Genomic DNA, 26,411 nt, shown 5'->3' on the forward strand with positions numbered 1-26,411 from the left:
GATACAGAAGGAGTCAAGAAAAGGGAGTATATACATTTGACGTAGAAACTGTACATTGGAGGTTGGGTGGGGGGGGTTGGGTACATTGGGATATTGACAACCATACTGGGTAATTTACATTGGAGGTGGTTGGGGGGGGGGGGGGGCGGGGGGCACACTGTATAAACAAGTAACACTGTACATTGAGGGGGGGGGGGGAGGAGACACTGTACAAACAAACACAATTGTACATTGAACTATTGACAAAACCATACTAGGTAAATGACTGTACATTGGAGGGGGTTGGAATGATTGGGTTCGGATATTTACAGGGCGGATATTTACTGCTGCCCCTTTAACAACTTATAGGCTTGGTAAGTTTCAGTTTCACTTGTTCACAGAGGATTTAACTGCACGTGAAGACACAATGGCATTTGGATTTATGAATATTTAGGAATTAAACACAGTAGCAGTTCAACTGGAGAGGAGCTCAGATGATCAGTCCAGAAAAGTATGTAGGCTATTGCTTTTTTTCCCCTCTATCAGCTGTGAGAGAATGTCCGCGGGTCCGCATGCAGGAGATAGTTGGCGTGTGTTGGTGACACACATACACAACGACTGCAAAAAGTCGAGTCCCGTGGATATTATTGCAAGAGATAATTCATACATAAAAGCCAATCTGTTGTTTAGAATTTAGATGGGGGGTAGCGAGTCTCTGATACGTCTCACCTCTGCGGGGTATAACACCTTTTCACAGCGCACACGCCGCTCTGTGTGTGTGTGCGCGCGTGCGTGTATGTGCGTTTCTTGACGCGATGTAGTTCTCTGGCAAACAATCATAACATTTAGCAAGAATTAAACATATTTACAAGTCGTATTAAGATTAAGCAAGTAAGGAGACATATATATATATATAACATCTCAAAACACTCGAAATGTCATCTTTCTATTTTTACCGATTTCTGAAAAGAGGTACTTTTTGAGCATTTGGGAGAAATTATTAATCCTTTTGTTCTCCGCCGACGGGTGCAAACAGGACTTTGGACTCTCAAGGGTTAACCCTTTGGTAGTGTGGCAGTGAAAGGGTTAAGAAGTGACTCACCCACATACAGGCCTGCAGGCACACCTAGGAAACGATGGTCCAGAGAGAGATGCTTCCCTGGAGGGTGGCAGCCGCTGTTGCCGTGCCCACCTCCTCCTCCACTCCACTGGGATCCACAGCGGCGGCTGGTACCCCCCCCCCCCCTGAAGGCAGATGATCTGCTCTGGGTAGGGGGGCTCCGGGAAATCCACAGAGCCAAACTCATACGCTGCCAGGGTCACTGGTGCTATGTGTGGGCCCTGAGAGATAGAGAGATATAGAGATAAAGAGAGAGAGAGAGAGAGAGAGAGAGAGAGAGAGAGAGAGAGAGAGAGAGAGAGAGAGAGAGAGAGAGAGAGAGAGAGAGAGAGAGAGAGAGAGAGAGAGAGAGAGAGAGAGGGGGGGGGAGAGGGACAGTGAGTGACAGTCACCTGACACACGTTTATGCTGTAATATTTGATGATTGTTATGTTTTGATGATATTGCATGATATTATATCTGTTTTCTAATTAATCACTAACATACTATCCTTCACTAACATCCTATCCTTCACTAACATACTATCCTTCACTAACATCCTATCCTTCAGTAACATCCTTCACTAGCATTCTATCCTTCACTAGCATCCTTCAAGGCCCTCGACCTGGCATACCGTGTGGCAAAGGGAACTGCTCCCGCCTACCTCCGGTCAATGGTCTCTAACTACACACCCTCAAGACCCCTACGCTCTGCATCTTCTGGCCGCCTCAGACCTACTCCTATCCGAGCTCCGGGAGGGCCATCAAACAGAAGCCGCCTATTCTCAGTCCTTGCCCCACAATGGTGGAATGAACTAGCCACCCCAGTTAGGACAGCCGAAACCCGTCCAATCTTTCGCCGTCGACTAAAGACGCACTTCTTCAACCATTATCTAATTTTATTTTTATTTTTTTAACCCTAACTAACCTTACTATCATGCACTATCATAATAAACTAACCTACACTGTAGCACTCAACACTTTGATGAACATTGTTACTCATCTGATAGAGTTGTGCCCTTCCTGATGACTTGTCGTACAGAACATGTAAGTCGCTTTGGATAAAAGCGTCAGCTAAATGACTAAATGTAAATGTGCATACTATTCTTCAGTAAGAAGTTACTCTAACAACCTGCTCGCGGTAGCTTCTTGGTGAGAGGAGACACTGACTGATTGATTGATTGATTGAAAACTTTAATTAACAGATTGCAGAATGGGTACAGTACAGTACAGCTCAATACACACTTTCGTCTTGTTTACATCAGGGTCCCCCATTTTCAATTCATAATGACATTTATGACATACACAACATACAGATATACAGATATAATAATCTAATCTAATCATCTAATATAATTGTAAGAGCCAATTTACATGGTTGTAGTGCCATGTGTTTATATGTTATGCATTTGTTTTGTTTTTTATGTATTTATGAATTCTGCCTCTATACATTGTGCCTGCCAGCCTGCCCAAAATGAGTTTGTGGCATCAGTACCCGTTGCTCACCAGTAGGTGACATACTCAGCTACTTAATGAGTAACGGGACTGATGACAGGCAGGTGTGTTTGGTTACCGGTAGAGCCAAACAGTTTTTGACACGGCACGTTGTTTGTTATCGTTTTGTTTGTAGGGTATAGTGTTTGTTTGTTGTTTTGAAAGGTATCGTTTGGCAATTGCTTTGTATCACATTTGTGTGGTAAATAAACCCATTGGGGTATTAGTGGAACGAACCTTGTGGACATTCATTCCTTTCACCAAGACGGTTACAACAGCGGCCACAGACGCGTCAATTATAGGTTTTTTAGCCGGTAACAGCCTCCTCAAGGGCTTATAGTTTTTATTGTTTTGTTAAGTCAAGTTGGCCCTTATACAAGTCAAAAACTTGTGCTCATTAGTATAAAGGTGGATTGGGAACCACACCAAGAGCAAAGCAAGTCAAAAACTTGCTCATCAGTAAAGTGGATCATTGGGAACCACAGCAAGACGAGCAAAGTAGGTTTAAGCTTTGCGCAACAAGAAACGTTGAGGACAGCGGGGAAGCCATTCAGCCTCGCTTTGATGCGCGCGCGGAGCTGATGCGTTGAGGACTGCGTGGGATTTGCGCAGTTCCAGCTGTTGGATGTCAACATAGCCATGAGCTGAGAAGCGCTGAACGTCAACCTACTCATCAGAGCTCCAACTACAACCAACGGTACCCAACGTCAGCTGCCAACATTTTCCGTGGTACGCTACAAGCCGAGGTAAGGTAGCGCTACCCCTTTTTTGGCCATGGTAAATGTGTGCACACAACTCTTACGTTTTGCGAGCATAAATTCCAATGCATTGGTAGCTGAAAATAGACTGCGCGTACCAGTCTACCGTTAACTTTGATTCGTTTGTGCGCGCCACCGTAGGCGTTGAATCCGTTATGTGCGCCACGCACAACTATCGTTGACTGTTTGAATCCCTTCGTGCGCGCCGGGCATAACGTTATTGCTTCAATCATTTCACTGCTGATTGTCAACATGAGCGTTGCGGATGACAATCAAGACATTAATAATGAGCAACTCGTCGGTGCAGAGGCGGCTGTGAAAACTGTCACAATGGAAAAAAGGGAAATTAAACTGACCTTAAAGGCTGTAATGGAAAAATTGGGAAAATTGGAAAATAAAAGATCAGATAAATTAAATAAGGCAAAAAAGTTGTTGAAAATGATGGAGGTATTTATGCACAATGCTGATGTGACAGGGGTACAAGATGTATTATGTGAATATGTAAGGCTGTGTGAGACAGCCAAATCTGTACAAAATGAATTTATGAATACGTCAACTATGTCCCCGGACGAAAATGCATTACAAACTGCCTGGTTTGGGTCAAGAATAAACACGTTGGAAAGCTTCCACGTGCATGTTGAGAGTTGGCTGGCACAAAATATGGCAATTACAAATAGCCAGGGTGAAGTGCACTCAGAACCTGTGCACACAGAGGATGTGCACACTGTCTGTGTAGACACAGAGGCTGTGCACACAGAGGATGTGCACACAAGGGAGGTGCACACTGTCAGTGCACCCACAGAGGACGCACGCCCAGACAACATACAAACAGTGGTTGATGATGTGAAACCAAATGACAGTATTTCAAATATCTCCTTTGGACGCTCACAAGGCAGCAGAAAGAGTGGTAGCAGTGCCAGCTCTGAACGCCTCATAGCAGAGGCTAAAAGAGCATCACTGCTGGTGAAAGCAGCGTACTTAAAGGAGAGACAAGCTCTGGAGGATCAAGAGGAAGAGGTAAGGAGGAATAATGAAGTGCTAAGTGAAGAGCTAAGGAGGAGCAAGGAAGTGTTAAGGAGGAAAAAGGAGCAGCTTGAAATGGAGGCTGAGTTGGCTGTATCCACTGCCCATTTGGCTGTATCCACTGCCCATTTGGCTGTTCTGCATACTACGTCAGATGCAGGGAGACGGTCACGAACCTCTAGCCAAAGGCATGTGGGAAATCACACTGGACCTCCTCATTCAAGCCATACTGTGCTAAATGCAACAGCACAGCAATTCAGCATTCCTATGCCAGAGCCTGTTGTCAAGCCAAAGGTTAAACCTCACCTCTTCCACATGCCCTCACAAGGTGGAGCTGCTGCACAACCAACCCTCTTCCACTTGCCATCACAAGGTGGAGCTGCTGCACAACCAACCCTCTTCCACATGCCATCACAAGGTGGAGCTGCTGCACAACCACCCCTCTTCCACATGCCATCACAAGGTGGAGCTGCTGCACAACCACCCCTCTTTCACATTCCACCACAAAGTAGAGCTGCTGTCCAACCACAATTGTATCAACCTTTTCAAATGCCACCACAAGGTGGAGCTGCTGCGCACCCACAACTGTATCAACCGTGTCAAATACCACTTCAAGGAGACTTGAGTACAGTCCTGCAACGGCAGAATGAAATAACAAGTGCTCTTGTACAACAACAGTTCACAATGTCTCTACCATCAAAAGACATACCTCCATTTGACGGTGACCCGCTTCACTATGGGAGCTTTATAAGATCCTTTGAACATAATATTGAAAACAAGGCCAGCAAAGCTGATTGTTTATATTTTTTGGAACAATTTACAACGGGACAACCACGTGAGCTGGTAAGGAGTTGTCAGCACATGATGCCTGACCGTGGTTACGACATAGCCAAGGGTCTCCTGAAGAAGCATTTCGGGAACGAATTCAAAATTGCTTCGTCATACATTGAAAAGGCCTTGGCATGGCCGTCAGTTAAGTCTGAGGATGTAAAGGCGCTGCAGGCCTATTCTTTGTTCCTGCGCAACTGTTGCAACGTTATGGCAGATATGCAACACATGCAGGAGCTCGACATGCCAACCAACATGCGCAGGATTATGACCAAGCTGCCCTACAGGTATAGGGAAAGATGGAGGACAACAGCTCATGATTTACTGGAGCGACAAAATCGCAGAGCTGTTTTTAACGACCTTGTTACATTCGTGGAACGTCAGGTTACAATCCTTTCTGACCCACTTTTCGGCGACATCCAGGATCAACCAGCCATAAAGGATGGATTGAGTAACAGGAACAAGTCCCAGCCTCAGTCCAGGTTTGGCAGAGCTAAAGGCAACAGCTTTGCTACAACGGTAACACGTCTGGACTCCAAAGAGCCATTGAGATCTGTCCATAGGGGGCGTGATTTCAAAATGGAGAAGTCCAGATCATGTATGTGTTGTTTTGGGGACCACTCTTTGACAGAGTGCCCGCGACTGAAAGGAAAGAACCACAAGGACAAAATTATCTTTGTGAAACAAAAGGGGATTTGCTTTGGATGTTTGTGTTCCGGTCACATGAGTGGTGATTGCGACAAGCGCCTAACCTGCAAGATTTGCGGAAAAAACCATCCAACCATACTCCATATCGACAGGCCATACCCCAGCACAGATGGTCAGCCTAAGACATCCGTTAGCGTCACAACAGCCACTCAGACATGTGGTCTTACTGGGGCCGGCGGAGGTGGTTGTAAGTTGTCCATCTTGCCAGTCCAGGTCAAGTCCACAAAGGGAGACAAGATATTGCAAACATACGCCTTTCTCGACCCTGGCAGTTCTGCAACATTTTGTTCTGAGCATTTAATGAATGCATTGAATATGACTGGACGACAGACCAACTTCCTTCTGCGCACCATGGGACAGGAGAAAGTGGTCGCAAGTACCTCCTTGAAAGGTTTGGAGATCTCTGGTCTCAATGGAGACACCTTCTATAGCCTCCCAGAAGTCCTTTCTCAAAGAAAAATGCCTGTGACCAGTGAACATATTGTCTCACAGGAAGATTTGGTGAAGTGGCCTTACCTGTCTGATGTCCAAATTCCCAGCATAAAGGCGAATGTTGACCTATTGATTGGCACCAATGCACCCAGGTTATTGGAACCTTGGGAAGTGGTTAACAGCCGTGGAAATGGTCCATATGCTGTAAGAACTGTTCTGGGCTGGGCGGTCAATGGGCCCCTTCAAGCAAGCGATGGTCCTGAAAATGGGATTGCAGTGGCCAATGTCAATAGGATTTCTGTGAGCAGATTGGAGGAGATGCTAAGCAACCAATACAACCATGATTTTAATGAAAAGAATTCGGAAGAAAAGGGAATGTCAAGAGAAGATGTTAGATTTCTGAAGATCATGGAGGAATCGGCACAGCTCATGGATGGACACTATAGTATGAAGATGCCCTTCAGGAGTGACCAGATTACTCTGCCCAACAACCTCTGTGTGGTCAGGCAACGGCTACTTGGATTACAGAGGAGGTTCGAGAGTACACCAGGAGTACACCAGCTTTTTCACTGACGTGATCAGGAATGGTTATGCTGAGGAAGTGCCTCAACATCAGCTATATCGTGAAGTCGGACAAGTTTGGTATGTTCCCCACCATGGTGTACATCACCCAAGAAAGGGCAACTTAAGGGTTGTGTTCGACTGCGGCGCTGAATACAAGGGAACTTCACTGAACAACGAACTGTTACAAGGCCCTAATCTCACCAGTTCGCTACTGGGTGTTCTGGTAAGATTCAGACAGGAGCCAGTAGCGTTCATGGGAGACATAAAGTCAATGTTTTACCAGGTCAACGTTCCTGAAGAACACCGGGACTTTCTTCGCTTCCTCTGGTGGCCTAACGGCAACACAAATCTGGAGGTTGTGGAGCATCGAATGACAGTACACTTGTTTGGGGCAGTTTCATCCCCAAGTTGTGCGAGCTACGCACTGAAGAAGACTGCTGAAGACAATCACAATCACTTTTCTGCTGATGTTGTCAAAACAGTCAAACGTAACTTCTACGTGGATGATTGCTTAAAGAGCCTACCCACAGAGGAAGAAGCAGTTATCATGATTCAAGCGCTTTCAGAGATTTGTCAGAGAGGCGGATTCACCTTGACCAAGTGGACCAGCAACAGCCGGTCAGTACTGCAGTCAATTGCAGAAGAGCACCGGGCAAGAGACTCAAAAGAGTTGAATCTGGACAGAGATGAGCTTCCGATGGAGAGAGCCCTGGGGCTACTGTGGTGCGTGGAAACTGACACGTTTAAATTTAAAATGGTCAGGAAGGAGCAACCGCATACCCGGCGAGGTCTACTGTCCATCGTAAGTTCGGTGTACGATCCCCTGGGTTTCATTAGCCCAGTTACACTGCCTGCCAAGTCCATGCTGCAGGAACTGTGTAGAAGAGGGTGCAGCTGGGATGAGAACATTCCAAAAGATATTGAACACCAATAGATAAGATGGTTGGAGGAACTGGAAAAGATGACGTCATTCAAAGTCAACCGATGTGTTAAACCCAAAGACTTTGGACGCCCCACTCGGGCAGAATTGCATCACTTTTCCGATGCTAGCGAACATAGGACTGTTGCCTATCTTAGGCTGCAGAACAACAAAAACAGTATCCATGTTTCCTTCATGTTGGGAAAAGCAAGAGTCACGCCCCTGAAACATGTAACCATTCCGCGTCTTGAACTGACAGCTGCGGTCCTAGCAGTCCGAGTGGACCAGATGTTGAAGACTGAGCTTGAACTGCCACTGGATCCATCAACATTTTGGACAGACAGCACGTCAGTGATCAAGTACATACAAAACGAGGACAAGAGCTTTCATACCTTCGTGGCAAACAGGGTGTCAACCATTAGAGATATGACTGACGTGTCTCAATGGAAGTACATCAACACCAGAGACAACCCCGCTGACGACGCATCCAGGGGTATGAAAGTTGAAGAACTGCTGACGGATGACCGATGGATTGAGGGCCCAAAATTCCTCTCTCAGCCCATGGAGAAATGACCTTCTTATACAGCAGACTGCATTATGGCCAGCGACGATCCAGAAGTCAAGAAGCCTGTTGCTGTGAATGTGATCATCACAGACTCACCTAGTGCTACAGAACATCTTGTCACTTACTTCTCTGAATGGAAGAAGCTCAAGACAGCTGCAGCATGGTTTCTAAAGGTGAAGAGGACTCTTCTAGAACTGGCACAAAGGAGAAAGGAGTTGCAGGCTGTTAAAGTCCTTGAGAAGGATACACGTGGTGCTTCCAGGCACATCGAGACAGAGATGGAAAAGGCCAAAGGAGCCCTGAAAGGGCAGACCTTGTCATTGGATGACCTATTGAAGGCTGAAGTTTCCATCATCCGATACTGTCAGCAACAAAGGTTCCAAAAGGAAATGGCCGCACTAGCAGCTGGAAAACCAGTTGCACGAGACAGTGTGACCTACAAGCTGGACCCTCGAATGGATGATGGCCTTTTGAGAGTTGGTGGACGACTGAGTAGAGCAGCGATGCCTGAAGAAAGAAAACATCCACTCATTCTGTCTAAAGATCAGTACATTTCCACACTCATACTGAGGCACATCCACCAACAACTAGGACACAGTGGAAGAAACCATACATTGTCAAAGCTTCGTAAGAAGTTTTGGATCACAAACGCCAATTCGGCTGTGAGGAAGATCATTGGAAAGTGCGGGTTTTGCAGGCTCCATTGTGCAAGGGTAGGAGAACAGAAAATGGCAGATTTGCCCAAGGAAAGGCTTCTGCCTGATTTACCCCCCTTTACGAATGTCGGCGTTGACTATTTCGGGCCATTTGAAGTGAAGAGAGGCCGGAGTACATGTAAGCGCTACGGAGTAATTTTTACCTGTTTCTCAAGCAGAGCGGTCCACTTGGAAGTGGCGCCTTCTCTGGATACAGATGCGTGCATCAACGCCATACGTAGATTTATCTGCAGAAGAGGCCAGGTATCCCAGATGCAATCTGACAATGGAACAAACTTTGTGGGAGCAGAGCGAGAGTTGAAGGAGGCTCTTGCAGCTCTGAATCATGAACGGTTGCAAGGAGCTTTGCTCCAAGATGGAATTCACTGGAAATTTAACCCACCAGGAGCATCCCACCAGGGAGGCGTGTGGGAGAGAGTTATCCGCATGGTAAGGAAGGTTCTCGCATCTGTTTTGCATTTGCAAACTTTGGATGATGATGGATTGCACACTGTCATGTGTGAAGTGGAGGCAATATTAAATGGCCGCCCCATCACCAAACTGTCAGACGATCCCAACGATCTTGAACCACTCACTCCCAACCATATTCTCCTGATGAAAGGCAAGCCACTCTTATCACCTGGGCTCTTTGTGAAGGAGGATCTATATGTGAAGAGGAGGTGGAAGCAAGCTCAGTATATTTCTGGACTTTTTTGGAAAAGATGGGTGCAGGAGTACCTCCCTCTCCTCCAAGAACGGCAAAAGTGGAGTCAGCCCAGGAGAAATTTTGTACCTGGAGATATTGTCGTGGTAGTCGACTCTGCAGCTCCTCGGGGCTCTTGGCTCCTCGGCAGAGTTTTGGAGACATTCTCAGACAAGAACAGCTTGGTGCGCTCAGTGCGTCTGAAGACCAAAACAAGTGTTTTAGAGCGACCAGTAACCAAGCTTTGTCTTTTGCACGAGGCAATAGTCTCAAATATCTGATTTGTTTTGTGATTATGGAACACTTTGGCTCTTTTTGTTTTTCATTTTATGTTAATTGTTATGTTATGACATTTAACAATTAGAGGCCGGCGTGTAAGAGCCAATTTACATGGTTGTAGTGCCATGTGTTTATATGTTATGCATTTGTTTTGTTAAGTCAAGTTGGCCCTTATAATAATCATGACATTGATTGATTGATTGATTGATTGATTGATTGATTGATTATGCAATTCAATATGCTTTTAGCGGCTTTTTAACACCAGGCCCAGGGACAACAGTTGAACATTTGCTTTGGCTAACACATTTACATGTATGTCCATTAATGTGTGCTGTCCCTGTTCAAATAAAGTTTCAACTGAAACTGAAACTGAATTTGTAGGTGCGCTTTATATTTATGGAACAAATCTCAAGGCGCTACAGTGTAGAAGAACATAAAAACTAGTAAGAGAGTAAAAAGAACATAAAATAAGAAGGGCTAAAATTGGTAAAATAGTCAAAGAACATAAAATAAGAAGGGCTAAAACTAGTAAAAGAGTAAAAGAACATAAAATAAGAAGGGCTAAAACTATTAAAAGAGTAAAAGAACATCAAATGTGCAGGGATAAAAATCAACAAAAGCCTCTATTAAAAAGATGTGTTTTGAGGCCCTTTTTAAAAGCATCCATGGTCTGTGGTGCTATCAGATGATCAGAGAGAGAGCGTCTATTAGTCTATTATAAAAATATAAAAATATTATAAAAAAATTTAAAATCAGAAGGGGGAATAAATCATATCCAAATGAATGACAACATGAAAAACAGAGGTACCCCCAGCTGATCACACCCTGGATGAATTTGTTTGGCTGAATGTGTTTGGCGTCTGACACCCAACAGGTATATCAAATTATAACACAGCTATCAATTCCAATGGGAACTATTATACTTGCTGCACGCTTAGCTTCAAACACTGCTGGCCCAGGAACTATAGCAGCTATAGTTAGCTAAATAGAATCGTATGCTGCACAGTGTTCGCTGTGGCGACTTTGAATTATATAACCTGACAACACATGCCGCACATAATATGCTATGTTAGCGGAGAAATTACACAGATAAGTAACAACAATGAAATGACACCGCTGCAATGCTTTGATGTTCCCAAGAAAGGTTTGATGTGGGCCAATGTGTGTGTGTGTGTGTGTGTGTGTGTGTGTGTGTGTGTGTGTGTGTGTGTGTGTGTGTGTGTGTGTGTGTGTGTGTGTGTGTGTTGTGTGTGTTTTGGTATGGTTTGAGTGTGTGTGTGTGTGTGCTGTGTGTGTGTTTTGGTATGGTTTGCGTGTGTGTGTGTGTGTGTGCTGTGTGTGTTTTGGTATGGTTTGCATATGTGTGTGTGTGTGTAGGCGTGGTGTGCCCAGTGACGCACATAGGGAGGTGTAGTCTGACGTCACTGGTTGTTCCACCCGTATAGGGATTTATCATTGGGAAAATGAATTATCGGCTATTGTAACAATTCTGCCGCATGAACATTGGCAAGCTTTCCATTTTTGCACAAAATGAGTTCCCTTCTACCACTAACATGATTGTGTAAGCATTTTTGGTTGAAACAAAGGTAGTTATAACGTTTTTAATTTGTCGTAAAAAAAGAACTACACTTACCAGTAGTACACAGCTATTGGTCTGTTAGGCTGTCGCCTTTTCCTCGTCACGGCCGGCTGATAGCACGATAGTAGCCCCTTTCGTGACTGTGATGCACTTGGTGCATCACAGCCACGAAAGGGGCTACCGCGATAGCTAACTAACGTTAATGTTACAAGCTCAAACACCTTATAACTACTACTACTGTCGTGTCCAAGAACCACCAGGGTAAAAAATCGCGCTGAGCCGTGGATGCACACTGAAATACTGACCGCTATGAAAACCAGAGACAAAAAATGCTCTGAGTTTCGTAAAAGTCAGTGAAAGCTTACCAAAAGGACGAGCAGTGAACTCCAAGCCCACGTGACTGAACTCAAAATGGAAAGAAACAGACTAAGAAATGACGTAAACTCCATGATCAAAACTGCAAAAAAAAATGTCATCAATGACAAAACTGAGGAAAACAAAAACAAACCACGTGAACTTTGGAAATTACTCAATAATCAACTAGGCTGCAGTAAAAAACTTAAAACCAGATTCTCAAACATAAACATAAAGACGGACAACACGCTCATCACAGACAAGCTGGATGTAGCCAATTACTTAAACATTTTCTTTACAAACATAGCCACAACACTGGTAAACAAACTACCCTCCCACTCAGGGCATTATGGGGTAGAACACATAGTAGCATACTACAAGAACCTAGGGGTCCACAAAGACGACTTCAAACTGGAAATGGTAACAACAGATGAGGTACTCAAAAAACTGAGCGCCCTCCAACCGAACAAGGCCACTGGCCATGACAACATCCCCTCCAAATTCCTGAGAGACTCAGCAGCCGCCATCACCCCAGTCATCACACACATAATAAACCTCTCCATAAAACAGGGACACGTCCCCAAGGACTTCAAAATTGCGAGAGTAACACCCCTGCACAAAAAGGGCAGCAAATTAGACCCAGGCAACTACCGCCCTGTTTCTATCCTACCTGCATCTCGAAAGTCATGGAATTTTTTTTATACGAACAGGTCGAAAAGTACCTATCTAATCTAATCTACGAATTCCAATCTGGCTTCAGAACATCCCACCCCACTGACACATGCCTTCTCTATTTAAACGACCACATCAAACAAGAGGTGGACGTGGGCAAATACTGCGGCATGGTCATGCTGGACCTACAAAAGGCCTTCGACACTGTCAATCACACCATTCTGATTGACAAGCTAAAAGCAATTGGTTTTGATAGTCTATCAGTGAGCTGGATGCAATCCTACCTGGAGGGGAGAGAACAGATGGTGGAGGTAAACGGTACCCTACCCCCCCCCCCCCACAGTGAGCTGTGGTGTTCCACAAGGAAGCATACTAGGACCGCTACTGTTCCTAATTTATGCAAATGACATGTCGTCAGCTTGTGACTGCAACTTGTTCCTGTTTGCGGACGACTCAGCCCTGCTGGTCTCTGACAAGAACAAGTTACAGGTTGAAAAAACCCTCAGCTCTGAACTAGGCAAAATCTGCATATGGCTCGCTGATAACAAACTATCATTACACATGGGCAAAACAGAGTCCATTCTCTTCGGTTCAAATAACAAACTCAGCAAGACCGACGGCTTCTCAGTTACAGTGGGTGACAATATTGTCACAAGGAAAGAAGAAATTACCTACCTGGGTTCCATCCTAGAGGCAAATCTTTCCTGTGACAAAATGGCATCCAATGTAATAAAAAAAAGTCAACCAACGAACTCGATTCTTGTACCGGATCTCCTCTCTGGTAAACAAGAATACCCTGAATACTCTGGCAGGAGCACTCATTCAAGGGTACTACGACTATGCTTGCACCTCATGGTACCAAAGCACCTCAAAGGCGCTAAAAACAAAATTACAAACATCTCAACATCAAACTGGTCAGACTACTGCTTGACCTTACTCCTAGAACCCACCTCACCCCTGCCCACTTTGACAACCTAGGATGGCTTAGAGTAGACGACAGAGTACAGCAACTTGCAATGGGCCTGGTCTACAAGATACACTACACGACCAAGGTACCCATGTACATGTCAAAATACTTCCCAAAGGTCAGTGAATACCACGATCACAACACCAGAGGGAGCTCCACAAATCATGTTAAACCCAGATTCGGCTCAAACAAGGGACTAAACACATTTAGCAATTATGCCACATCAATGTGGAACGCCCTACCCAAAGCTGTAAAGGAATGTGAATCACTACCCACTTTCAAAACCACTCTCAAAGAACACCTACGGGAGACTGCAATTCGAAACTGGCCCCTGTAAATGTCCTAACCCAACCCCCTCCAATGTACAGTAAATTACCAAGTATGGTTTTGTCAATATTCCAATGTACAGTTTTGCTTGTACAGTTGTACAGTGTCCCCCACCCACCCCTCCTACCCAACCCCTCGCCCCCCCACCCACCAAACCACCTCCAATGTACAGTCCCCCGCCCCGCCCACCCACTCAACCCCACCCCACCTACCCAACCTCCTCCAATGTACAGTTTCTACATCAAATGTATATACTCTCTTTTCTGGACTCTTTTTTTATCACAAACAGTACTGTATTTGCAAATCTGGTATGTCATAAATGTATAGATGTAGCAGTACTGTCTATCTGTAAGTCATGTATGTCATAATATGTTTTTTATTAATTGAAAATGGGGGACCCTGATGTAAACAAGACGAAAGTCTTCCTCTGGTCTGCATCCCCTTAACAATTGTATGTATTGAGCTGTACTGTACTGTACCCATTCTGCAATCTGTTAATAAAGTTTTCAATCAATCAATCAATCAATCAATCAATCCATAAGTTCCCTGGCAGAATACTTTGTTTGTGAGGACAAAGGTATACAAAGAGGAGAGAACCATTTTAAATCGGGGCATGTTAGGAGTTTCGGGAATGCCGACTAGCAAGCTAGCTAGCTATTAACTAACGACACAATGATTTACATTAGTATTTACAGTGATTTAATATGCAGCGAAATAACGTTATACGATTTTAATTATAAATACAAATATGGTAACATGGTTGTGGCTTTTACAAATAGTGGTTAGCTTTAGAGATAAATGGCTATGAACACGGAGCACTAGTGTTGGGTGAAACAGATACTAGCCACAGATTCAGGGTCAGTTATTTTCCCATTGTACGAATTGTTAAGCTTATGGAATGTAAGGGAAATCTGATCCTAGGTCTGTGACTAGTAGGCAGGAGGCTAGGCTGTGGTGACGTCAGTCAGCAGCGCCAAATAGCAGTGTAGTTTCCAAGCGAACAAAAACATAAACGTTGTTATTTTGCTACCTTTACGATTAACACTTTGATCGCCGGGGTTAAATTCATAATTTACCATCCCTCGCCAGCCCTATTTAACATGGAGAAGTTCCCCTTCTTTGCAGGGCTATAACTTTTTAAATTGTATTGCTAAATTGACATTACTATGGCCCATTCAACGTCCTATATCTATTGTTCAGGGTGTAGCAACGTTATACTTTTTCATTCACATATTCATACTAAAATACGGTCTAAAGTATAAGTATGTTTTTATCGTTTTCTGCAGCTTTCTCCAGAACTTGATTTATAGCCCTAAATGCATTATATTGATGATCAAATACAGTTTGGTAGGAATCTGTGCGAGATAAAAAATTTCAACTGGACGTGCTTCTAGGAGTTACTACGTATGATCTGATGTTGACCGGATGGGGGGGGGTCGTTTATAATTCCGTGGGCAACGTTATATCATTCATCTAGTATGGGTGATATGATCATTAGAGCAGTTAGTATCGAAGACATTAAAAAATAACGCTGAAACTCACCGTAGCTTCCTTGCGCCGTTGGAAGATGAGCGTGGAACAGACATTTTTCTATTATGGGATGTTGAAATATCCGATCCATTTCCAGGTTGTATAATTGTATATACGTCCAAATCATGTTGTTTATCGAGTTATTTGCAACCGATCAACATCCATTGTGTCAAGATGGAGTCCTGCTAATGATAGCGAGTGCCCGGACGAAATATGGGTGAGCACCACTTCATCCGCATCACTTCCTGTTTGGGCGAGCGGCCGATCGGCCACCAGATGGCGCTCTTGAACCGTTGGGGAGTTGAGAGGGGCTCACCAGTACATATAATGTCTCCGGGGGAGAAATATGATTTCGATCACAGATTTTTGAAATATTGATATCAAAGACGCTGTCCAGCGTCTTCGGCAGAATAAGCATGGCGGGGAAAGACGCTGCACAGCGTCTTCGGCGATTAAAGTGTTAATTGCGAATATTTTCATGTTGTGAGGGCCGACGATCCACTCCACTGGTCAAATTCCTTACTCGTGAGTAGTACGTTTGTTGATAAAGAAAAGCAATGTCCACAGCCGCTCCAGTGCAAAGTAAAGATATCCAAATGCTTTATTTGCAAAGTCTCTCTTTACAGAAGTGTAAAGACTCATTCGTGTCGGGGCTGGGATGTGTCTACTTTCCTAAATATTCCTGTCACTCCTACAAATACTAATACAAGTGGCTCCTAACCAGCTACAAGTACTAATACAGGCCACAAGTACTACTACAAGGTAAGAACACTGTATTTTCCCAGTCTCCAAAATTACAATACGCACAGAAAGGTACACCATGCCAACATTAATGCTTTATTTATCTAAAACGAGACGATTTAGAAATGGTCAATGGGGAAATACATTGCATTCCACAGAAGGTGGAACAGGAAAAAACGAAAATGATGTAACCACTACACCTCCCTATTCTACCGCTCCAAGTCACAGGGGCAGTTAGACATTGCGCAAAGTAAAGCCAAAGAAGTCGCTCGCAAGCGAGGTGGGGCTGGTGGTACAATATAGGACGGGACGGGAGGACAGGACGGGACGGGACGGGGTGGGATAGGATAGGATAGGACAAGTGGCGTGTGAAGCAAACAGGAAGTCGCGTTCCCACTTAGGTCCTCTCTTTCGGAGCAGGTGCACTCCCTCGAGAGCCTGTGTGTGACTCCGATCAGCTTGACATACACACACATCAATCAACACAGTGTTCTTCTAGTTTCAACAAAATATATACAAATAATATAATATAATAAAATATGAATATAAACATTTGAGAAAGTGCTTTTAAGAAAATTGAGCTACGACTGTGTATGTGACTGGATATGGGAGGCAGGGAGGTGACCCGTTTAGACACTGTGTATGTGTTTGTGTGTGTGTGTGTGTGTGTGTGTGTGTGTGTGTGTGTGTGTGTGTGTGTACACGCGCACGTACATGCATGTGTACCCAGGAGAAAGGCTATTATTCCTCTGACTCATACCCCCCCACCAACATACAGTATCTCAGGTATGTTTACCAAACACACACAGACTGCCGACTCTGTGTTCCCTCTCTCTCTCTCTCCCTCCCTCTCTCTCTCTCTCCCACCCCTCTCTCTCTCTCCCTCTCTCTCTCTCCACCTCTCCCTCTGTCTCTCCCTCTGTCTCTCTCTCTCTCCCCCTCTCTCTCTCTCTCCCACCCCTCTCTCTCTCCCCCTCTCCCTCTGTCTCTCACTCTCCCTCTGTCTCTCTCTCTCCCTCTCTCTCTCTCTCTCCCCCCTCTCTGTGTCACAGCGTGTTACCTTACACAAAGCCATATCCTCTCAGGTTGTGCAGCAGGTGACTCACTGACACTAATCTACAGCCTAACCCTCAACAGTCAGGTAGCTGCCTCTGCCTCCTCATCACTGGAGCCGCTATATACCGATACCAGGAATCGGATATCAGAGAAGGAAGCTAAGACTATATACGTTATCGTTTGAATGTGCCTGATGTCAGGCCAAATTATTATCTTTGTTTGTTTTTGTTGTCGGTTGCATTACTGAATAACAGGGTTGGTGTTTGATTAGATTAAAAATACAACTTTGAATGGAAAGAACTCCATGACCCTTGTCCTATTTCTTTACAGATACCTTTATTAGGAGGATAATAAGCTATCTCAACAGTTTTGGTTTGGGAATATGTACACTAGCTAGCATCTTTATCACATAGTTCAGCTAAAGGAAATTAGGAGACAACAGCAGAAGTGGGCGGGGCATATAAATAACCTGTACTCATCATTACACGTACAGACTCACGCACAGACTCACACATGCACGCACACACACACACACACACACACACACACGAAGGAGAGAGAATCATTAACACACTGAGTCAACTGTTAGACCATACCATATCACAACTCGGCTACAACTGGAAACTTTTAGTCTTCATATTTGGAAGCCTGGGTCATGTCCATAAATTGGGTGTTAGAGGCCTTCAGTTGGCCGGTCTTCCGAAGAGAAGAGCCAAACAATTAGCAAAATATTGCTCAGTGTCAGCAATTATTGGCAGCCGGGCAATTTGGAGAAGACGCTGCTATCTGTACCCATGAGCTGTGTGTAGATTGTCAGGTTCATCATCCATGTGAGTCAGTAACTTTGGTTGCCACTGTGGCACGATTGTATCGGAATAATCCCACAATGTACAAGTGCACTGTTAATATTTGTGTCCTTTAAACTTTGTCTTTATGTGGACATAAATAATATATTCTAAATGTGTGTGTGTGTGTGTGTGTGTGTGTGTGTGTGTGTGTATGTGTGTGTGTATGTGTGTGTGTGTGTGTGTGTGTGTGTGTGTGTGTGTGTGTGTGTCTTTGTAACTGTGTAAGAGCAGACTGGATGGATTGCAGCAAACGAACAATATTTTGTGTCAATATTCAATACCATCACATTTTATGTTTATGCCCAAAAATGTGGACTGGACACATAATCATTCAAATGTATTTACCTTCAAATGTACAAAAAACATTATTGGATAATTAAATGAATAGATAATTGCTACACTTTGGTGCAATATTTAGCTCATTTCCTGGTTAGCTAGCATGACCTAGTTGGTGTCTACAGATTCTTTGTGATCTCTAGTTTTGTATTGTGCTCCAGCCATAGGATTCTGGCTGCAAAAATACTGCCTAACTTTGGAGCAATATTTAACCCCCTAACTGTTATGGTTTGACACCGACCCCAAACGCAACGACACAAGAGAGTAGGATTCAGAGTTGCCAAAAACAAGGGCTTGTTTATTTACACTAAATAAACAGCATAGACTTGGTAGAGTTCAAACAAAGACTGGAATACAAGCAAGGATGAATGTTGCTGCTCTGCAGCTTCTCCCGGGATGGTAGTCTGGGGAAACAGACGATGACGTCAGAGCCGCTCTGCAGACTTCTCTCGGCAGAATCTCCGAGGTGTTTGCGGGACCGAGAGGGAGAGAGGGAGCGAGTTAGCTCAGAGTGCAGTTGGAACAGAGCAGGTGACAGGAGAGGTGACTTGTACCCAAAAACAGAGTTATCCAAGTGACTGAATCTTCGGTGTATATACACACTGTGAGTAACGTTCCAAACACAATCCCACATGAAAGAAATCTTCGGTGCAAAATAAACACTGTGAGCGAAGTCCCAAAATACAAATCCAAGTGATAATATCTTCGGTGTGTAAACACACAGTGGGCGATGTTAGGCCAAAATATTATCCCAATGAAACAATCCAAAAAGGGCTAAACGCTGGGTGAGTGACTGTCTGATAAAAAGCAGGAAATCTTCAGTGTTATAAAAACACACGAAAAACGGAATAGGATCAAAGACAGTCATAAAAACTCACCCAGGCGCTGTGCGTAAAGAGCGTTGGAACAGAACGGAGCGAGCGCGTCGCCACGGGAAAAGGGTGTCCAAGAGGAATGCTTCTTGAATATCCTGGAGGCAAAGCACAGGGAAAAAACAGCAGGCAAGGCAGGAATGGCGAATGCAACTGAAATATCAAAACGATCCAACAAAACTTGAATGGGGAAACGGGGTATAAATAATCAGGGCAAGCTTAATTGACAAGCAGTGACAGCTGAGGGATGTGATTGACAAGCGTGTGGTTGGGGGAGCACCAATCAACGACGTCTATGGGAAGAAGCGTGTGAATAGGGGAATGCAATGATTAACAGAAAACTAATGGAAACAGAGCGAGTAGGCTTAAAGGAACAGAGCGAGTAAGTGAGCAATGGACAAAAACCTCACACTAACCTATCAATATAATGCTAGGATTATACAGACTAAGAAATGCTTGCGAAGATTAAGTCACAGAAATTGTGATTACATATATTACATATATACACTCTCACATTATACACATTTGCACATTACTCATTACACACATTTTTTTGTACATGTACTGTACATAGCCATCTTTGTTATTTAAAATGTATATAGTATAATATATACATCCTGATCTACACTGCACACTTTTAGAACTGTAAATAGTAATCTTTATTTTTAGTAATCTTATTTTATTCTATGCTAAATGTATTGTATTTTTATCTAAATATTTTTATATTTATAATAAAATATATTATTAAGAATCTATCTTATTATTAAGATAGAAGCTGCTATGGTCGAGGGACCACAATAAATATAATTTCACTGTTCTTGCTGTAAAGTACTAAAATAAGTGACAATAAAATAATCTGAATCTGAATCTACATGTCAGAATGTCACGGCTGTGACACGGCAACCCCAACAGGAGTCTTGAGGAACTTTGAAGACGAAACCTCAAGACAAATCCTGTTTTGTTGTGGGTCCAGGGCCCGGTAGTTCCCTATCTGATCCCATCACATTTTGAAATCACTTTTTTTTGTGATCCAGGATCAGACAACTTGGCCAGATTTTGGGATAGGATTTTCAGGATAGGAAGAGAGTTACCTTCTTCTCTTGAAGATAGAAGGAGAGTTACCTTCTTCTCTTGAAGATAGAAAGATCTACCCTGATCCAGATTCAGACTTTTCAAGATGACTAGATCCCTGAATATCAGTGCTTTAATCCTACCGATCTCCATCTAGTGGATATGAAAAATAATACAATGAAGACAAGAGACCACATTGCAGAGACATCTATAATGTCTAATTATATTTTGTAAATACATAAAGGACATAAAATCATAATGGAATTGTAATACAAAAAAAATACTCCCACTAGGGTAACAACAAAATATTCTCTGCAGTCTGCTGCGGTTGTGTGCGGTGCTATTCCCAAACCAGGAGGTGATGCTCTCTATTGTGCATGAGTAGAAGTTCTTTAAGATCTGACTCACTTTGAACTTCCTTAGGTGCCGCGCCTTCTTCACTACTATGTGTGTGTAGTAGGGATGGGTACGGAATCGGGTACTTGTAAGGGTATCAACCGAATCCAAGCCCGGATTAACGTTTGGGCCGTGGCCCGTGGGCCTCGAGCTCCCCCTAGTGACGAGGGGCCTCCACTACAGGTGGCTGTCACTGTTACTTTCATAGCGTAGTGACTAGACGTAGAGTCTGCTGTCACGCCCGCATCTCCACATCCCAGCCCCGACACGAATGAGGCAGATCGGGATCATGACCCACCGGTGCTGATAGCGGATATCAATTCAGCATCTGGATCAGAAAGAAAGTTGAGGATGAAAAAGTAAGTAAAGTGTTAGCTTGGATGCTAACGTTAGCCAGCCGATTTTGTTAGCTAACTTTAGCTTAGCTTACATTACATCAATGATGATCACCAACCAAGCTAACTGTAACACAGTGTTTAATGAGAGATGGTAGATTCAATACACCAAGCTAACTAAGGGTGCTTTCACATATAGTTTTGGTGGACTCGGTGCGGTTCTGGTGGTGAAGTTGCAACATTGTTGCATTCATCATTTGGTTCGTCTGCATTCACACAGCAATTTGTCAGGCGCACCAAACTATCTGAACAATGTCACGCGGTCGAAAAGGACGCTCGTCTATTGGACACAATGGAGAGTGGAAATCCCTCCCCTTCAGGAAGTGAAATGCGCGTCAACACAAACTGCGTGAAGCGTGATAGTAGCAGTAGCAGAGGCGTGGCATTGATCCATCGTTCGATTATAATTCACATTACCGCCATCCTCTCGCTAAACAACTTGTACACCTCGTTGTGCCCACAAGTAGCCGTTTTATTTGGTCTTCTGCCCATATGTCGATTAGGGCTTTCACTTCGCCCAAGTCTGTCCACGAGACATGTTTACACAGTGTGCTTGTTTTGCAGTAAATGCTGCGCGCCGCGGTAATAATAATAATAATAATAATAATAATAATAATAATCAGCTGTGTTTTTTTCTTCCTTCTACCCCAAGATGCACAGTTAGATATATATATATAGATATATAGATAGATAGATAGATAGATAGATAGATAGATAGATAGATAGATAGATAGATAGATAGATAGATAGATAGATGGATAGATAGATAGATAGATAGATAGATAGATAGATAGATAGATAGATAGATAGATAGATAGATAGATAGATAGATAGATAGATAGATAGATGATAGTGTTTAATGAGAGATGGTAGATTCAATACACCAAGCTAACTGTAACAGTGTTTAATGAGAGATGGTAGATTCAATACACCAAGCTAACTTACTGTACACAGTTAAGTGTTTAATGAGAGATAGTGGATTCAATACACCAAGCTAACTGTAACACAGTGTTTAATGAGAGATGGTAGATTCAATACATCAAGCTAACTTACTGTACACAGTTGAGTGTTTAATGAGAGATAGTAGATTCAATACACCAAGCTAACTGTAACACAGTGTTTAATGAGAGATGGTAGATTCAATACACCAAGCTAACTGTAACAGTGTTTAATGAGAGATGGTAGATTCAATACACCAAGCTAACTGTAACAGTGTTTAATGAGATGGTAGATTCAATACACCAAGCTAACTTACTGTACACAGTTGAGTGTTTAATGAGAGATAGTGGATTCAATACACCAAGCTAACTTTACACAGTGTTTAATGAGAGATGGTAGATTCAATACACCAAGCTAACTTTACACAGTGTTTAATGAGATGGTAGATGGAAATTACTTCTATGTTGCGATAACTTCTCTGTATCATGTTTAAATGTGTTTGGGGGGGGCGCCCAAGTGGCGAACCATGTAACGTGCTGCGTCGCGGCACGGCCGACCCGGGTTCGATTCCCGGACCCGGCATCATTTGCCGAATGTCTTCCCCCCACACTGTCTCCCGCTCTTCCTCTCTCTCTCTACTGTAAAAAAAAAAGAAATCTTAAAAAAAAAGAAAAATGTGTTTGGGGGGTGGGGGGGAAATGGCCAGGCTGCAAAGTAAGCAGTATGGTAATAGCCTATCAGACCAATACATATGGAATTACTTCTTAGTCATTTTCCTGTGCCTCCTTAGCGCCTTTTTCCTGTTTTTAGCTTTTATTTGTGTGTGTTTGTGTGTAGAACTTATTATTATTATTTTACATATATTTACAGAATTTGAAAAGATAATCATTTGGATGGCTCTAAAAAAATTGTTACACACTTTAGCTTGGGAATTAACCATAAGGGTTTATTTCTTGCCATTGACTCCCATGTTAAACGCTGTTTTTTAATCTGCAATCATTAATAACATTTTCAATCAAATTAAAAGATGAACGCCTTTTTCAGCATGTAGGGAGTCAATGCAATCCTCCAGAAATGCTGTTACCGGATTTCTACACACGGTGGCGCAATTGTCCTATGGCTGTTGCTACCGCCTAGGGAGGCGCCACATGTCTGCCAAGAGGCGGATACTCTCTGGTCTGCAGGCTGCAGAATTGCTCCGTGGGGAGGGGAGGCGAGGGGAGGATGACTCGATTCACAAGCTGGGACTTTCAACCACTTTACTGTTGAAATTACGCACAGACCTACCTGGATTATATTACCATTTGGCTTTATGATGACTTTTGTCTGTGTTTCAGACCAATATGCAGCAACTCGTTAGGTAAGTACAAAACTGTGTGAATCTAAACTTTGTTGAATTCATTGTGTGGTCGCCGGGGGGGCTCAGATCGCCTCCCACCGGGTGAATCTTCCACGGATCCACGCGGGCCTTCCCCACCGTGTAGATATCGGCCTGCTAGACATATTCGCGATGCACTTCAATTAGCGAAAATATGGGGAAAGACCCGATATTTAGGAGACGCACACGTGTGCTTTCATGGTCCTATATGTGCCTGCCTACCGCGCGCTGTGTGTCACTGTGCCCGCTCTACCTCGCTCTGAGGCGGGGGTGTTCAGTGTGAGGCTAGAGGGGGGCATTCAGTCCCTCCCACTACCCCTGAAACTGTCTCTCTAACCCGGCTTGATATCCAAGTGATAACAGGGTATTTTATAACGTTAGCGTTTCACCAATTCCTGACCAAATGAGTAAATTCTTTTTCTAAATCACCACATGGGGTAAATCACAACTAATGTGCGCTGGTTTGACACGCTGGAATATGATGTCGAAAACATATAGAAATAATATAAATATCCCGTTTTGTGTCTTTTTTTGTCATAAAAATGCAGGTACTATCAAACAAACAGGAATATAAGTGGTTACAATTCGGAAATCTTTGTAATCTTTGATAGATATGTTGAGTTAGGTTCTTAGTGGTAATCATGAAGAAAAAAAATTTAACAAAATATTAAAAATTAAAAATGTTATGACATTGAACTTGATGCAATACTTTCATGCTCTAAGCATCTACCTCTGCTAAGTTTTGAGGGAGGCACAAATAGTTCTTTGCTGGCATGGCAACATATTAGATTCTATTGAAAGTGGTCTTAAAAAGGTCTTAAAAAGTCTTAAATGTAACCTGTTGAAACTTGCAGGAACCCTGTTCGTCAACATCCACCTTCAGTGAGACCATAACACCTGCATCATGAAGATGACGTGTCACCCACCTCTACAAGCAGCAGTATCACCACCACTACTAAAGGTTTGACCTCACAAGACCATGCACTATGGCCAAGTGTCATAGGCCATACCCAACAATGTGGTATCAAGGGGACCAATACAAGTCAAAGATATCCCCCCCCCCCCCCAAAATCCAGCGAACATGGCTTCTGTATTCGGTTAGCACAGACTCAGTCTACTGTTTGATATTATAAAAAAAAATTATATGATGAATAAATGCCTCGTAGTTAAAGAAAGCTTGAATTTCAGACTTCTTTATTAAAATTTTTTTTAATCTCTCCCGTCCTCCCCAATTTTTTAACGCACCAGCCACCACTGACACACACAGTGGGGGATGTTTTAAAAATTAAAAATGTGCTTCACCAAAAAATTTGGTAAGCAGCCACCACTGGATAGCGTTGGCTATATTTTATGTATATGCCAGGAAAGTAGCTCAGTGTCACATCTTTGACTCACATTCCAATAATCCATATATATTTTCTTAAAAAGAAATCACTATTAGCGATGGGCATATTTGTCTCTCCATCACCAACCTAGTGACAGAAATTGTCAGGTTGACTCCCATGTTAAACACATATTTTGAAATACACAGCCTGTACAGTTTAATTTAAAATCATTCTAATTGTAATATACAGTGCCTCAGAGATGAGTTTGTGAAGGGTTTTTTTCTTCCTGAGGATGGCGCCATCCCCCCATCTAAACACATGTATATAACTAGTAACTAGCACAACACTGGTGATGACATGTTTGTGCACTGTAATAAAATAAGTTTTGTTCAATGGAAAAATAAATTGTCCTTTTTCCTTTTTTTTTTTATTGCTTATACCCAATACCCATTTATGCGCGGGAGCAAGTCACAAACTGCACTGTTGCAGAACTGTTCTTTCTTTGTTCACCTTCCAAATTGAAATATTAAAGTTATCAAAATGACAATTTTCTGGTTGTGTTTTCCTGCATTTAACATTTTCAAACAAAGCCATCATGAAACTGACAGAATAACTAGAGGTGCGTTCCTCATATCAACTCTGATTGCATGCACGCTAATGACGCCACGTGCATGCGCGCTCCCGCGCATAAATGTTCCCTCGCTTAAGCACAGACTAAAGACAATGCCTAATTGCCTCCATGAATGGAATGTAACACATTTCATTCACAAGTTAGGTGTGAATGTATCTGAGAACGTATTTAACACACCTGACGACCAGCCACGTTGGAACTTTAAATCGGTAGGAGGTGCTGGGGGGTCACCAGATGATAAAAAAAATAAATAAAAAAATAATGTCAATTTTTTATTTTTTTTTTGCGTTCAGGCCACTGAACTTAGAAGCAGGCCAGGCCAGTGTTTCTAGTTGCACCAGTGCAATAGTTAGATAACCTAGGTTGTCGAACAGGAGACATTTTCAATACTTAAAAAAATATATACTTTCTCTCTCGATGGATAGCTGTTTGTTGACGTGTTAAAAACGCATCAGTAGCAGGATTACTGTAATTTTGTAGCTTTTTTTTGTTGTACTGCTATGTAGCCTTGGTTGGTGGCTGCCCCACCAATGTTTTATATTATAAAAACGTCACTGTGCGTGCACGTGTGTGTGTGGGGGCCTCCACAAGAGTCTGGCCCAGAGGCCTCTGAATTCTTAATCTGGGCTTGACCGAATCATGTTTTTTTTTATAAATCTTTTTAAGTCTGATTGCGTCAACGTTTAATTTACCGCAAAACGAAACCTATGGAGTGTGCCACACGTTCACGCCAACGTTCACGCGCACAATACACACTTACCTAGGATTTGACTTGATTCAACAACAACAAAGCAGTTGTTCAGCATCTTCAGGTATATGTGGTTTGTTTAATCGTTTTATACTTGTTATTTTGTAAAACATAATTTTTTATTTAAAGATGTGTGTATATATATATATATACGTATATATTAACAAATTGTTATAAATAAATAATAATGATAATACATCA

The 26,411-nt window shown here is 43.1% G+C and overlaps 1 pseudogene across 1 annotated transcript in view; it reads right to left on the minus strand.

The window, feature by feature from the left end:
- Positions 1 to 26,411, minus strand: part of LOC311233514 (vacuole membrane protein 1-like) — a 337,120-nt pseudogene that overhangs the window by 231,136 nt on the left and 79,573 nt on the right. Inside the window, exon 6 of the transcript in view lies at positions 1,189 to 1,320. The product of the transcript in view is annotated as a vacuole membrane protein 1-like (transcript). The remainder of the gene's footprint in view (positions 1 to 1,188; positions 1,321 to 26,411) is intronic.

Source organism: Notolepis coatsorum (assembly GCF_963971535.1).
Source record: "Notolepis coatsorum genome assembly, chromosome: 8".
Lineage (NCBI taxonomy): Eukaryota > Metazoa > Chordata > Actinopteri > Aulopiformes > Paralepididae > Notolepis > Notolepis coatsorum.